The sequence below is a fragment of the Vicugna pacos genome, chromosome 34 (genome assembly GCF_048564905.1).
Source record: "Vicugna pacos chromosome 34, VicPac4, whole genome shotgun sequence".
Classification (NCBI taxonomy): Eukaryota; Metazoa; Chordata; class Mammalia; order Artiodactyla; family Camelidae; genus Vicugna; species Vicugna pacos.
In genome coordinates, this window is record NC_133020.1 from 317,146 (window position 1) to 334,656 (window position 17,511).

The following is a 17,511-nucleotide window of genomic DNA, read 5'->3' on the forward strand; positions in this document are numbered from 1 at the left end:
TATTATTGCTCCTTCACTTCCCATACATAGAAAATCACTAAATTCTTTAACTTGAGATGTCTGGTTTTCTTTAGCTTACTTGTAATCTTTTAATGTTCCAACTACCTGGTCTTTGTTGTAAAACTCTTATATATCATGGCTCCTCCCCCACCTCTTCAGAGCAGTCCCTCAGAGCAATCTGAGAGGCTGTCATCCCAGGTTCGAGTCCTCAGAATTGTTCACCAAATAAACATACCTCAACTTTTATTTATTTATTTATTTATTTAAAAATTTTAACTTTTTTTAAAAATTGAGGTATAGTCAGTTTACAATGTTGTGTCAATTTCTGGTGCACAGCACAATTCTTCAGTCATACGTGAATATACATATATTCATTTTCATATTCTTTTTCACCATGAGCTACAAGATACTGAATATATTTCCCTGTGCTATACAGTATAAACTTGTTTATCTCTTTTATATATACCTGTCAGTATCTGCAAATCTCAAAGGTTATGCGTGTATTTCAGTTGACAGGGGGAACCTCACAAAATCTAGAGACCGTGTGTGTGTGTGTGTGTATGTGAAACTTCAATAAACTCTCCTTTGCAGTCTCTAGCTGAGGAAGAAGAGTTAAGCAAAGATAAAACACCCTTTGCTTGCACTGTCACATCGCTGGCTTCTGTAACCTTGCTTGCTTCTTGGATCAGCCAGTAACAGCTGCTGAGAAACTTACTGCACGTAGCCCGGAAGGTCCCTAGTACCTGAAAGCTTAACATGTATAAAAGGCAGTCAAAGCTGGAGCCGTGCTCAGCCTTTGGAGGTGACTCCACTGGGCCACCACCGGTGCAGAATAAACCAGTTTTTTCTGATCCTCAGAGTGCGTGTTGTCTGTCTCCCCCCACTGGCTGAGTTCTCCCACTACATAGCTACAAGTGGCATTACAGAATCACAGCTCTAGGTAGGGCTTGTGTTGTTGCTTTTATGACTACTCCTCATTCTGTAGAAATGTATTTGCTACTATCTGTACTATCAACTTTAAAGGTTAACTTATAGAGAATAAACTAGTAACAAGACTAAAATCTTCCCTCTGCAATACATTCTTAAATATAATTTCAAATAGTCACCCATACTAATGACTTGAGGCAGCTCTCATTAGTTTTCCTCTGGGCAGATTTATTCACCTCAGAGATCTACCTATTCAGACAATAGAATGCTTCCAACTGTCCTTCCTTCCCACTCGCAGCTTTCTCCATCTTCATCCACTTTCCTGCTTTGCCATCTCTGCCTACCAACTTCCAATCTCATGTCTGCAAGCTGTTGTGTTATTTTTTTTTTGAGGGAGGTAATTAGGTTTATTTATTTACTAACTTGATGGAGGTACTGGGGATTGAACCCAAGACCTCATGCATGATAAGCATGGGCTCTACCAGTTGAGCTGTACCCTCCCCCTGTGTTATTGTTGATAGAGATCTAGCCTTGACGTTCCTCCTTGATTTCTTCAAGGCAAACAGATATTTACTGGAATATTTTAGTAATAGCCACTATATTACTGTTTAGTTGGTTAGTTTTGTTTTTGCTTAAGTTAGTCAAAAACAGTTGATGTTGCTTATATCAAAACAACTGTAACTATTACTGAAATTAATTTATAACATTTTCACTTCTACAATATGGAAACACAAAGCTTCATTAGTTGCTCAATGAATAAAGAATTGAAATTATTTTGCTGAAAATGATGGTGTTCTCAGAATAATTAGATTCAAGCTGGAAATACTGCTGAGACATTTGCTAAATTAACTAAACAAATCAGAGGGTAAAAAAATGCTACAATCACTTTCTTATAAATGTATGCCTTTTGAGATTTTTTTTCTTGTTTTTTTATTGAAGTATAGTCAATTTACAGTGTTGTGTTAATTTCTGGTGTACAGCATAGTGATTCATTTATACAGATGTATTATTTTTCATATTTTTTATTATAGGCCATTGCAATACATATATTTCCATGTGCTATAGAGTTGGACCTTGTTGAGTATCTAGTTTATATACAGTCTTTAGTATCTACAAATCCTGAGCTCCCAGTTTATCCCTCCTCATCCCCTCCCCCCGTAACTGTTAAGCTTATTTTTTATGTCTGTAAGTCTGTCTCTGTTTTGTAAATAAGCTCATTTGTATCTTTTTCTTTTTTTAGAAAAAATTCCACATATAAGTGATAGCATGTGGTATTTTTCTTTCTTTTTCTGGCTTCCTTCACTTGGTATGACCATCTCCAGTTCCACCCATGCTGCTGCAAATAGCATTATTTTATTCTTTTTTATGGTGAGATTTATTTTCCAGTTCTCTTGGTTAGAAATCCCAGGTTGATTCCACTGTAACATACTTCCATGGGTTTCTCTGCTGTTGCTTTCCTTCCCTTTCTCTTTTCGTTTTTCTTTTCTCTTTTTCTCTTCATCTTTCTCTCCTTCCCGCCTCTTCCTCCTTCTTCTTTTGTGGCACCTCATAATTACAATCTATTTTGCAATCTTAGTCTTTTTCCATTGGAAACTCTTCAAGGACTGAGACTTTCTTCTGCTTTTATCCCCCTGTCATCCCCAGTACATAACAGGATGCCTGGCAACACAACATTCAAGATAATTTTGTTGAATGAAGAAATGAGCAAATGAATAAGTCATTTAAAGGAGATGACTTTTCTTATAACAGAGAATCTCTTTTTGCACTTGCTTTCCATACAATAATCATGTCCCTACAGTTCACAGAGAATCCATTTAATTAATTCCACAGGTATCCATCAAGTGTTTGCATAAGGCTTTGGAGCAACTTGGCTAGTAATAAATTTTAAGTCCTCAAGAATCTTTTATACCACTGCATTTCCTCTCAGCCTGGACCCCCTAGAAGGAAAATGAATGGATTTTAGGGGTTCAAAATATCTTGTATATGTCTGCCTAAGGGCTTTTTTTCCTGGGGAGCAAATTCAGAGCTTTTATCAGATTCTCACTATTGAAAATTATCTGAAAATATTAGACACACTGAAGTTAAAAAAATTTTCAAATAGTTGAATGGTAAACATTATATGTTATATAACCAATGAATCAAGGAGACTTCGGTGTTTCCGGAGTTTAGAGGAAAAACAGATTAACAGGGATAGCCTGTTCTAGACATAAGTTCCTAGAAGAAATGGAGTTTGACACACAGGTTGGATTTAGACAGTTGAAGAGGGAAGAGGAAACAGTTAGAAAAGATGTCACAAGATGGAGAGAATTTTGGGAGTTTGGGATGCTTGATTTCTATCCACAGGCAAAGTCAAGTGTGAAGAGTTCCTTACTGCTCTATTAGTTGATAAAGAAACCTTTGCTGGATTGAAATATGGGAAAGTATCCAATGCACTGTCCAGGTACTGAAGGTATCCATGCTTACCTCAAGATGTTTTTAGTCCAACTGGAAAATAGATGACTTACAATGCATTATATTGAAAATAGAGATAGGAATTTTTATAGAAGTTAGTATAGGGGAGAGACTTAACACTGACTTATCAAAAAATGTTTCCTGTCATAAGGTTAATCAGAAATAAGTCTGTGATAAATACATTTATGCAAAAGGTGAGAAGCGAGGACTATCAAGGAAGTGAAGGTAGTTTGTACAGAAAAAACAAGCTGTGTGAAAGCAGCCCGGTGAGCATGTGGGACTGCCAGTGTTTAAGATGCTTGGAGTGAGGACACGTGGAGAGAAGAAATGAGGAAACTGAGGAGGGACTTGAATACAGTACTAAAAAGCCCCAATTTTATCTTAAAAGTCTGCTTTATTGTTAACATCCATTGTCATTTCAGTGGACTTTTGATTGTTCTTCTCTTTTTATTTTAATTGATTTTTTTTCTTTTAGTTTAAAAACAAAAATCAGACCAATCCGCTTTTGTGTCAAAGTTGAACAGATCTTTTACTGAAACAACTGAATAAGGTCTTTATAAATAGCCTGCTTGGTGTATGGGCTCAACTCTAGGATGAGAAAGTCTGAGTGAAACCTGTTGTTGGCCTTACGCCTTAGAAAGAAAGGAGTCGTCCCCATTAAAGGCTACAGCAAAACAGTGATGAAAAAGTCACAGGAATGGAATTCTGGGCTCAAATGCAGGCCTAACTGAACTTGTAACCTTAATGGGGTGCTTAATATCTCTGGGTTTAATACAGTTATTGATTTTAGTAAAAGCAGTATTTCCTAGTGTTCTGGTTTTCACAGATTCATCCTTCCAAAAGAGAGAAAAATCAATTGGAAAGATTCATAAAGTGTTGGCAAATATTTTTATTTTGCATAAATGAAAAAATTAAACAAGTGAACAAAGAAAATAGCAACAAATAAGTGTTATTTATGATTACCAACATCTTCTCAAAGATGAATAATACCCACAATATGAATAAAGTCAACTTTACTGAGGAAATCACCCCCACCATCCTTATCGTCCCCCTTTTGTTGTGCGCAGCCGGCGCACGGGCTCGCACAGGTACCAGCTGGCTGGACTTAGGCTTGAGAATCCCTGCATCAATCCGTCTAAGCTGTTTATTAACATCAACTGGAGAGTTTTACAAACAGAAGTGTCAATGCCCTGCCCTATTCCAGACAAGTAAAATCGACTTTCTGGAAGTGAGGCCCAGACAACTGCATTTTTTTTTTCTTCTCCCCTTTTGATTCCATGATTTTGTATAGCCAAGATTGAGAAACCATTGTTCTTACCACCTCTAAGTTCCTCCAAGTTATAAGATTCTTTAACATTCAACTTATTTCAATTTAGAGGGTCACACATCAGGAACATTCCTTCCTTCACAGGAAACCTTAGCAGAATCTCTTTCACTGATTTGCTGAAATCTCTGTTTATGGATCGGGAGATTAAAACTTTTGGTTTCTAAATAATTTTGACATAAGAATTTCTCATAACTTAATATTTACCAATTAAAGCGTAATTCTGAAATTTTTATATAGTTCCAAATTCTTTGTTTCTACTTGAATAACAGCCTTGCCAAGCGCTGTCTTTGCAAAGCTGTAATTTATTTAATTTAAGTAATTTTGGTTACTAACCACTTTATCTCAACATTCAAAGGTGATTAGTATCATAAAAAGAGCCTGAAGGTGGAGAAACAAGTTTAGGTCAGAACTTAAATATTAACATTATTTTTTTCTAATTCATAAAGTAAGGTCATAGGTGAGAGAAAATCATTTTTCCCTATGGAATAAACTAGATAGTTATAAACATTTCAGAGCCAAGTTGCTTGTTTTTGTGTAAGACAGCTGTTCTTTTTTCTGCAGGCAGGAGTTTGGGAAATTCATAAGACAATTTTAATTAATGGGCTCACTCAACCATAAAATCAATGCGTTTGTTTCACAGTGTGACCGAACATTTCATGAGTCTACAGATTATAATATGCTAATCCCTAGTTCTCCTTTGAAAAATCCTGTTCTTCTGGGAAGATTGTCCTTTTTAAAAAATGTGTATAGTTAGCAACATGTTAGCAAAATTCCATGATGGCTCTGAAATGTCTACAATTTTCAGGGGTAAAATAACGGAAAATTAATTTGACTGTGTTTACAATGGCAATTAAGTCTAAATAAATCTATGTCTTTAATTTTGTGGTGCTTAAAATTTTCTATTCTACTTTCAAAGTTTTAAAATGACTTATAAATTTTATCAGTGTTTATGCTTCAATTTTATTCACATAGCAAGCTAAAGTTCAAATTTATAACATTTATCATATTTGTAAACAAGTAAGCAAATATTTTCTGGTTATTGTATCAAATCACAACTTACCAGCCTAATTACCTCTTTTGGTCAGATGGAGAAGGAAGTCCAAGAAAAATGAATTAGCCCAAATTTTTGGTCTGTGATAGTCAACCTTAATGGCTACGACTTACAGCCATATGTTTCACTCCATGACTCAAAACACTACATATGTGCATGAAACAGAAATTTTAAAGCCATGTCATTTTCTACTGTATTTGAATCTAATTTTAATGATATTTAATTCACTAAATTAATTTCATTATCTGCTAGCAGGTTGCTACCTTCAGTTTGAAAAATGCTGTTTAATGCTATATTCTAAATCATACACTTCTTGGAAAATGACCTAGATTGTATTCATTTAGCTTTTTGAGGAAATGCCTTCACAGTGCACAGATTCAAAATTGACTTTTTGACTCAGATTTGAAGTTGCCATTAGAAACAGATGCAAGTAGACTGAATATTCATTCTTTGTAAAATTTACGTGAAATATACTATTATTTTACTCATTTTGTTTTTATAATAGTCTTATAAAAACTTCTATAGAGTTTAGAACTAAAAGCATGTTGATCTTTTAACAAATGGATAAGTTTTCTTTTACAGAATGAAAAACGTCTATAAGTTACAATGCTGTACTTTCTTTTTTTACCCCCTTGGCCTCCAGAGAACTTAGAGCTATTTTGTGACTAATTACAGCAGACTTTTCACCCTATATTCCCCAGTAATTCTGCTCAACAACCACTTCAAAACATTATTTAGTCCTTCTTTTAATTTTTTATAAGTGATTTCAAATATGATTGAGAGATAGTTTATACTAATAAATTAAACAGGACAGATTTTAAAATTTGTTCTCAGACTTTCACTTATTTCCATAGTTTGAATAAACTCTCTTCTAGTATATTAGCACACTAATACTGATTGGCACTATCAGCACATTATATTACATTATCTTCTAGTATATTAGTACATTAGTACTGGAGGGACATAGTATTTAACTAACATTTCAAAAAGTATATTTGAAGTATCACCTCAAATTGTGCACGTTTCCACAGCTATGTTCTAATTAGATGTTGAGAGATAAAAAATCACCAATTACCAATTCTCACAAAATGCATAAAGCAAAGAAATAGCCAATATTTGATATTTGGGTATATTTTATGCAGAGCTTTTTACATGTTACAAAATAGACTTTAATGTCTCCCTCTCCCAAGATATTACCGTTTAAACTGGAATTGGCACAGAGCTGCCCAAACGGGCTTTCGGTGAGTGATGAAACCAGGTGCACCCTGGCTACTGACAGCTGTAACGCCCTCGGCACTCGGCTGAGGACAAAGTCTAGAGTCCAATGACCTGCATCCACCGCACCTGAAGAACTTGAGTTTTAGGACTGGGAGTTGAGATTCCGAATGTACCAAGGACACCAGACACTGTTCTGTCCTGTGTGCTGACCGCCATTCACGCCTACAACACTGCCGTTCTCGGCTCGGTGAGGCTGCGAGGAACGCCCCTCCCGGCCTTTGCTGCAGCGCCTGCCTCCCGCTGCCACAGGCTGGAATCTTCTCTTCTGTTTTGTGTTTGTTCAAGATGTACTGTAACTTTGACCTGTGTATCATGACTTTCCCATCCCAAAAGTCACGTCTTCCACATTTCTTCCTACTTATAGTTCCCTTCCAAGCCCACTACAGTAGGATGATTCCAAAAAACTACGTATAGAAATGAAGACAGAAAAATGTCTATCTTCTTCCTATGCCCGCCAGTCCGCCATGACTGCTTTCTCTCTTTCTTTCACTAAGACGCACGTCCGGAAGGATTGTCTTACCTGAAGGTTATGGAAACGTTTCCTGATTTAATGGAACGATCCTTTTCATGGAGTCATCGATGTTCAAACAGCTGATTGCTTTCTGTCTCACACATGTCTTCCCGTTACTTGGCTTCCAACCATTTTATCTCTCAGGCTTCTTGGGTTTTCTTGAACGCTGCTTCCGTTTCTGTTTTTGGTTCTGCTTACTCTGAAACCAGGGGCGCTGACGAGTAACAGGCTTGCTAGGGTAGTGTTGGTGTGCCGTCTGGAGGAGCTCAGGCCTTGGACTTGGCTGCTCACAGCCTGTGACAAGGTACCAGATTGTCAGCGTGTTCTGTTTACCACCCGGAGCATCCCAAGTTCTATTGGACTGGAGAAATCTCCTAGGGCAGGTATATAATTCAGTCATTTAATCCCAAATCCTTTCTTTCTACTTAGGCTATTAGCTGATCAAACAAAAAAGGCCACTGGCCATCTTTTGCAAAAATTTATTTCTCAAGACATAAATTTAAAATATTCAAGGAGCACTTAGTTTAATTCTGTAAAACACAGAGGTAAGATGACACCAAAATATTTAGTGAGCTACATAATGTCGTCTTACAGTGACTTATTATTTTTTCTTCTCACTTACGTATTTGACTCTAAGTTGTGATTCATCTTTCTTTGTAGTTCTTACACTCACCCTGGCCTCCACAGACCTACATCACAGCTTCAATTTATTCCCTCATCATCTGATACCTCGACCACTGCAATTTTTTTAAACCAGCCTTCCTGATTTGTTTTACCTACGTGTCTAATCCACAAATCACGCTGATTCAAAATGGATATAATTTGACAATTTATCACTCTGTTCTCACATTCTGCATGAATGAAGAGGGGGTGAAAGGGGGATCCAGGAAGGAGAATTTGTATCGTCAATGAGTATGGGGCCTGCATCCCCTCCCATGTGTCCCCTTCCCTCTGAGGTCCCTGAGAATCGGTAGGCTCTGAGTAGCACGGTCTATCTGGTCATAAAGCTCCAGGAGATGCTACTCTATAAATAAGAACTCAGGCTTCCAGTAATGTACATGGACAGGGCAATAAAAAACAGATCTGAGAAAATGGATCTCTTTCTGTAGATATGATTTTTTTTAATACAGAATTTTGGATAAAATTAGAAATGAAAAACTATTGAAATTAAAACCTAGGGACAAATCTGATAACATCAAGTTAACCATTTTAACTCTTATTTTGCAATTAAGTGGTTTATAACCTAGAGTAAAGAGAAATCGTCTCTTTTTTCCTGGACTGGTAGGTACTCACAGGAACGATAAATTGACAGAATCAGCATGTTAAAGGGAACTTTTACCACCTCATCCCTTCCCAGTCCGTTGAGGGAACAGTAACCAGAGATATAGGATGATGGCTCCAAAGAGCTGAGATGAGGCTAAAGAAGAGAAAAAGAAGCAAAATACAGAAGGAGAATGCTGAGAGTAAGTCTCAGGCAATGAAAACCTTCCTTAGTGCTAGAGGCTACTTCCCTCTCAAATCATAAGGGAAGGGACAAAGTCATCTTAGGTTACACTATCAGAATGAGAAGAACACGTTGATTTTGACCTAGCTATTTCATTCCTAAGAATTTACTTTATTGATGTATTTATGTTAAGATAACAATAAATATAAACATAGATGTTTATTATAGTATTTATTGATGTGAGGAACTCTGGATAGTGGACTATTGGGCAAATAACTTAAAAAATACACTTACACAATAAAGGATAAGATTGTGTGGAACAGTGATTTTTGCAGAAAGAAAAAAAAAGCTGTGAATGATTCCACTGTTCTGTGAAAATAGTACAAAAAGTAAAATTTGATTTTATTTCTTTAATTATCTCAAATATTACAAAACCTTCTATTGAACATTTATTGGTCCTCCGCTACATCCCCATAAAGTTAATAACTTTTCACAAAAGTGTTGTAACAAAAAGTTATTTACCTGTTAGGTTGGTGGATTTATTTAAATTCATTTTCTTGTCTAAATTGTAAGACCCTGATGATCTCTTAAGAGCCACTAGACATAGTCCAGTATCATCACATAATGGATGAAAATAATTATGTGATTAATTATTTATTCAAAGAACCCAGTTTGTCAAAAAGTATACATAGGCTGAATTCTCTCTCTTCATTCCTTTCCAAAGACTGGATAATGTTTAAGTTATCTTGTATACTTCCTACTGACAGTTAAATTGAACATATTGAAAGGAGAGCAGTTTCATTTTGTTCCTGCCAGTTTCACAGAAAAATAATGAAGCAATGTGAGTACCAGAACTGTCAAATCAGTACCTTACACTTTCAGTCTCTCCAAATAACAAGGAAATCAAATAATGCAGACCATAGATGAAACATAATGGATTCTGAATCAGTGATTATATATTTGTAATTGAGGTAAGTGCAAACCCATACACAAAACGCTATGGGAACTACTTTAACATCCTGAAACTCTCTCCTCATTCATGACCCACAGTTCAGTCATTGAACCTATGACAGTTTCTCTTTCCATTATACATACCACTCCTCAAATGTCGCTGAAGTTGATAAGGAAACCATCCAGTTTTTTTTTTCCCCAGAGATTGAGAAAACAAGCTTTCAACTGCATTTCTTAAAAGTGTTTCAAGAAATAAGAAAATTAAATATTATGTTATAATATTTTCCAAATCTTATACCTTTGTTGTTTTACTTTCCTTGATAAACTAGCTAAGACCTTCAGAATAATGGTGAATCTAAGTAATGATATGGAAGACATTCCTTTTTAAATTTATTTATTTATTTATTTATTTATTTATTTATTTATTTATTTATTTACAGACTTAATTTTTTTAGAGCAGTTTCAGGTTTACAGCAGAACTGAGCAGAAAATATAGACAGTTCACACATCGCCCTCCTCATCACACATATGTACTCCCCTACCCTCAGCATCCCTCATCAGTGTGGCATATTTGGTACAATTGATAAACCATCATGGATGCATTATCATCAACCAAAGTCCACAGTTTACATTAGGGTTCACTCTTGATGTTGTACATTGGAGGACATTCTTATTGTCTTATTTTCCGAGGAAAATGTATATAAGTTTAAACTTTAAGCATAAGGTGTGTAATATATTTCCCTTGAGTGTGTGTGTGTGCACACATGTGTATAAGATTATGAAGGTAATGCAGGGAGAAAATCTAAAATAATGTATGTACAAATCTTAGAATTACTTGGAGAATATGAAAAGTTGCCCAGATATAAGATCATTATATATAACCAATTATTTTTCTACATACCTGTAGCAAGTAGAAAGTAAATTTTAAAAATATATAATTTACAGGGCCATCAAAAATATTTACTATACCTAATAAAAATCTATCAAAAGAAGTATAAGATTTTTGTGGGAAAAATTATAACACTTTGCTGAAAGACACACATAAGGACATAAATATGTAAATATGCCATTCCCATGGATTGAAAGATAATTTCAAAGAGCAAAGCAACACAAATTAAATGAGACATTCAGTGTGTTTTTGGTAGATGTAGCCAGTGTCCGGGTTCTTTTCCCATCCCAGAAAGAATTCAGAGATGAGACACGAAGGTTAAGAAAATAAAGTGAGGACTTATTAAAGGATGGATAGAACACCCTTAAGGAGAGAGTGGGCTGGCTCAGGGGAGCAGTTGCCCTGAACTTTTTTTTATTGACAAGTTGATTACATAGAGTGTAAAAATAAATGGGTGGAATATTCTTTGGGGAGGGAAGTGTTTGAGGTCATTTTCACCCCAATTCTACCTTCCCAAAGGAAGGAGAGATTTTTGTCCCTATTTAGTCTGGATCAGAAGTGTCATGGCATTGGTGCATGATGGGTACTTCTGATCTGCAAAGCTGATTTTACTGCACTGAGGGCATAATGAGCAAAAGGCTACATGTGGACACTGGAGATTCCTGCCTTTTCTCACCTTTTTTTTGTCAGCCTCCAGGCCATGTGTCATCCCAACGTGTATGACCACTTATCAGCCCAGAGTTTCCTGCTTTTCCTTCTCTGCCCAGGGACCCTTGGTGCTTATATGATCTATGGTTTCCTGTATTTGGCCGGTGCCCCTCCTTTCTGCCCAGTTCCTGCCATTTGATCTGCTCCTCCTTTTCTCTGGTCATATCTGCTCTAACAAATATAATCCAATCAAAATCGATATATTTTGGTGAAGAAAAGGAAATATGATAAAATTCTAACCTGTAAATAAATGGAAAACATCCAAATATACATATAAATTTCTTGAAGGAAAATAACAAATTTAAAATACTTGCTTTACCAGAGATAACGATTTCTTTTAATGCTATAAATTTAAGTGACTTTAGTATTGGTGCAGGGTTAGGAATAGAACCCAATGGAACATAATTAAGAGCCTGGAAATGGACCTAAATCTATAACAAAGGAGGGAAAAAGATAGATATTTCAGTAACTTGTTGTTGGGACAGTTGGGTAATCATATTTTAAAAAAGAAACTGTGTTCTTACCCAAGAAAAAGGAAGACAGGCCAGTGAAGTGTGAGGTATTTGGCATGATCATTTAAAAAGATTTTTAAAATATATTTTTAAATTTAAGCATGACCACTTTTTACCCACGCTGTGTACTTCTGATCTAGCCTTCCCTTTCAGTTGCAATTTCACAGACGTACTTGTCACTATAAGAAAGTGGAGCCTCTGTGCGAGCAGCCAGCACATTCTGCTGCTGTTGAAAAAGTCAGACTTTCTGCCTTGGTGGTTCCTGTCCCCAAGGCTGACTACAGCTCTATTTCTACCACCCCACTGCTTGCTTCTGTCCTGTCTGACCAGGATGAACATGACTGACTCCTAGACTCGCTGGGGAAAAATCTGAATACAATATGGGAGACCCATCCACCATCCACACAGTTAAAGTTAACAAACCAGTCAAGTGGAATAAGAAATAATGCAAAATGGGGTGAAAGAAAGGGAGAAAGAGGAAGCAAAGAATAAACGGGACAAATACAGTAAAAACATCAAGATCGTAGATTTAAATCCAAATATGTAATTAATGACATTAATTATAAATTGTTAAAACACCTTACATAAATGGCAAAGGTCATCAATTTGGATATTAAAAAAAAAGAACACCTAACTATATGCTGTTCAGAAGAAACACACTTTAAATACAAAGGCATAAAATAAACTAAAACTTAAAGTTTGGGAAAAGATATAGCATGCTAATTTCATAAGATAACTGGAGTAACTACATTAATACCAGACTAGAAATCCACTGACTTCCAAACAGAATAAATCAAAAAGAACACACTAAGGTATATAATAATCAAATTGCTGAGAAAACCATCACAAAATAAAAATCTTCAAGGAGACAGAGAAAAAGAGCCACAATGGAAATACAGCTGACTCCTTTTCATCAGAAGCAATGCAAGCCAAAAGAAAAAATAAGTAAATAAAGTCGTTAAAATACTGTGGAAGAAAATAGTAGTCAACCTGCAATTTTATATCCAACAAAATATATGTCAAAAATCAGGAAAAATAAAGATTTTAAAAAATGATACAGAACTAAAACGATTTATTATCAGTAGACGTACACTTTAACAATATTAAAGGAAATTTTTGAGGCTAAATAAATATGACTTCAGATTAAAGCTCAGGTCTACATAAAGGAACATATAATCCTGGAAATAATAAACATAACAATATAAAAGAATTTTTTCTTATTTATTAAATTTTATGGAAGCAATTTGTTTAAAGCAAAAAAACAATGCTCTATGTAGCTTACAATGTGTGTAGAAGTAAAATGTATGAATTATATTTGAAATAGTGTATTGTTTGACTTTGAACGTGATAAACTATATAAAAATATAATCCTAGAGAAACCATCAACAAAATGAAAGAGATTTAGCTAATAAGCCAAGAAATCAGAAAAAAGCCATACCAATTTCTAGTCTGGTATTAATGTAGTTACTCCATTTATCTTATGAAATTAGCATGCTATATCTTTTCCCATACTTTAAGCCATACCAAAATGAAAGAGATTTAGCTAATAAGCCAAGAAATCAGAAAAAAGCCATAGCAATCAGAAAAAAGGAAATAAGGGAAAAAAAAGAAACAGAGGATAAATAGAACAAATTGAAAAGATGTAGCAGGATAGTAGATTTAAAATTAAAATATAAATAAGTGAATTAAATGTAAATGAATTAAACTCTTCAAATAAACACCATACATTGACATGTAAGACATTAAAAAATAAGACCAAAATGTATGCTGTTACAAGAGACATACACTAAGCATAAAGGTACAGTTAAAAGTTAAATGATAGGGAAATATGTACTAATTATAAGAATAGTTATATATATAATAAAAGAATAATTATAATAATATCACATAGAGTAGACTGCAGGAGTATTATTAGTCATAAAGGGAGCTATTTCATAATAATAAAATGGTTAATTCATCAAGAATACATGATAATCCTAAATGCGCATGCATCTCATAACCCTAATAACAGTTTCAAAATGGAATGAAACTGACATGAGTGAAAGAAGACAAAGCAAATAGTGAAAAACACATGCAGATTTGAAAACTCTGTCAGTCATTGATGTAACATATAGATTGAAAGTCAGCAAGAATACAAAAAACTTCAAAAATGCTATTCAACTAACCTAACCTAATTACATTTACAGATTATTACAACTAAAACTGAAATATACTTTTTTAGAAGCACATGTGAAACATTAAAAAAGTTAGACTTCATGCTGTACAGACCATCTATTATCTGACTTCAACAGAGTTATATTAGAAATCAGTAACAAAAACATATCTGGAAAAATGCCCAAATAATTGGACATTAAGCAACATATTTCTAAATAACTCATGAGTCAGAAGAAAACTAAAAGAAAATTAGAGTATTTTGCACCAAACATTAATGAAAAAAAAACATTTCAAAATATGTGAAATACAGGTAAAATGATGAGTAAAGCAAAAGTTTTTTAAACATTTTTTAAAACATTTAACATAGTTTTAAACATTTATATTGTAAAAGAAGAAAGATCTCAGATCCATGATTAAGCTACTGTCTTACGAAGCTAGAAAAAGAACAAATTAAACCCAAACTAAGCAGAAAGAAGAAAATGAGTAATATAGGAACAGACATCAAGGGAACAGACAACAGAAGAATAAGAGAGAAAATTAAAGAAAATTAAAGTAGGCTTTTCAAAAGGATGATGAAAATGATAACCCCCTAGGAAGGCTTATCAAGAATAAAAGAGAAAAAACACAAATGACCAATATTGAGTGAAATAATATTCTATTTTTATAAATCTCTAGAAAATGCTACCTAATCTATAATGAGAAAAGATGATGTGGGTTTCCTGAGGAGGGGGCTGGGAATAAAGAGATGGAAGGAGGGCTTATAAAGAAGAAACTTCTGAGATGGAGCCAAAGATAACTGACTGTAGAGCTAAATATGAAATCTGAAACAGTCAGCCTACAAGTGTGAGATCTTGGGCCATACAAAGATTTCTTAAAGGGCACAATAAATCACTAAATAGAAAAGAAAAATATGAAAGGCACTTTACTAAAATTAAAAAAAAAGTTTCTCAAAGTATGCCAAAAGAAAATGAATAAGTGAATCACTAATTGTGAGAAAATACTTGCAATATACATGTCTGACAGGAGACTTGCAATAGGAGTACATACATGACTCTTACAACTCTGTAATAAATAACAAATAATAAAAATGGGAAAAAATTTGAAAAGCCACTCACAAAAAATTATATGAACATCTAATAAACACCTGAAAAGTCCTTTCAATTATTAGTTCTCAAGAAGTATGAATTAAGCTACAATGAAATACATATTATATATCCATAAAATTAGAAAGATCGACGATTCCTCATAATACAAAGGTGCAGGACTACCAAAACACTCTTCCATTGGCTGTGGGAGTATAAAATATCACAGCTACTTTAGACATTGATCTAGTCCTTTCTCACAGAGTTAGATACTCACCTGTTTTTTGATCCAGCCACTCCACTTTTAGGTATTCACCCAAGAGAAAAAAATGTACATAAAAATATTTATATAAGAATATTCATGGCATCTTTATTCACAGTAATGCCAAACGAGAAACAATACAATTGTTCATCAACAAAAAATACAGTGGAATTCTACTCATCAATGCAGACCTGAACAATGTGTATAAACATCGTATAACAATGTGTATGGACCTCAAAAGTTTTACTCTGTTTTCAAGACGCAAACCACAAAAGAATATATATCATATGTTTCTATTCATATCAATTTCTAGAACAAAAGAGAGTACAAACAAGAGAGTGAGAGAAATCTGAAAAGCAGTTTCTTTGTATGGGGCAGGTAAAACAAGGAAGAGGTGATGAAAATAATCTATATTTTTATGAGGATTTTTGTTATATATGTGCTCATAATATCCAAACATGTTAAAACATATAATTGATATGTAAATTTCTCTGTTTATATATGTATGTATACATAAATGTACGTATATAAAATTCCTAAGTGAACTTAAAAAAAACCCCTCAGGTACATGCAAAGAAGTTTCAATATGATTAAAAACATAAAACAGAAATATTAAGGCAGGGAAGTTCATCTAAGTTAAAAACTTCAGCTTATCAAATGACACCAGTTTTAGAGGGTGAAAAAAAATGTGAGAGGATAGTTGTAACACATGTAATCAACAAGAGGCTCATATATAGAATATGTAAAGAAATTTTATATTTAAAGAAGAAAAGAGCAAACAACGTCTTCCAAGAGGTGATAGAAATGAAAAAGAATTGCACCAGAAGACAAAGTACATCCAAATATATAATTGCCAAACAAAAAAGTGTTTATCCTATTGAGTAATTAAGAAAATAGAAATCAAAATCAAAATGAGGTATTTACACCATTAGAAGAGCTAAAAATAAGAACAACTGATAATGCCAAGTGTTGGCAAGAATGTGTAGCAATGAAAACTTGTTGTGTACTGCTAGTAGAGGTATAAATTTGTATAACCACTTTGGAAAAGAGTTTGGCAGTATTTACTGAAAAATCACACAGCAATTATATCCCTATGTATATTTCCAATGTAATGCATGAACATTGTATTAGGTAGGGCTCTGCAGAGAAACAGGCTCAAATATATATGTATGCATTTTATAAATAATATTATACACACACACAGACACACACACATACAGAGTGAGAAAGAGAGCTTTATTATATGAACATGGCCCCTATGATTATGGAAGCTAAGAAGTTCCAAGTTTTTCAGTCAGCAAGCTGGAAACCCAGGAGAGCCATTCCAGTCTGAGGTTGAAGGCCCAAGAACCAGGGGAGCCCATGGTGAAAGTTTCAGTCTTAAAGCTGACTGGCTCAAGAACCAAGAAGAGCCAATGTTTAAGTTTGAGTCCAAAGGCAAGTCTGAGCTCAGGAGTCAGACAGGGAAAGTTCCCTCTTACTCAAAGAAGGCTCAACTTTTTAATTCTATTCAGACCTGAAACTGATGAGATGAGGATCATCCACAGCAGGAAGGGCAATTCGCTCTGCATAGTCTGCCAGTTCAAAGCATGTGTCATCCAAAGACACCCTCACAGACCCACATTTAATAATGTTTGACCAGTATCTGGGCACCCTGCAGCCCAAACAAGTTGACCCGTACAATTAACCATCACAAACACACATACCAAAAGACAAATACAAAAATATTTAGGGTGAGGTGCCAAGATGGCAGACTAGAGAGACTCACAGCATGCCCTCTCCCACAAATACACCAAGAATTACACCTAAAAACCCATGGAATACTGCAGAACACCTACTGAACTCTGGCAGAGTGCCTCTCACTTCAAAGCACAGGAGGATTCTCACAAAATCTGGTAAAAGAGAAAAACAAGAAAAAGAAAAAGAAAATCAGTACAGGATCAGTCCTGCAGGGCAGAAGCAGC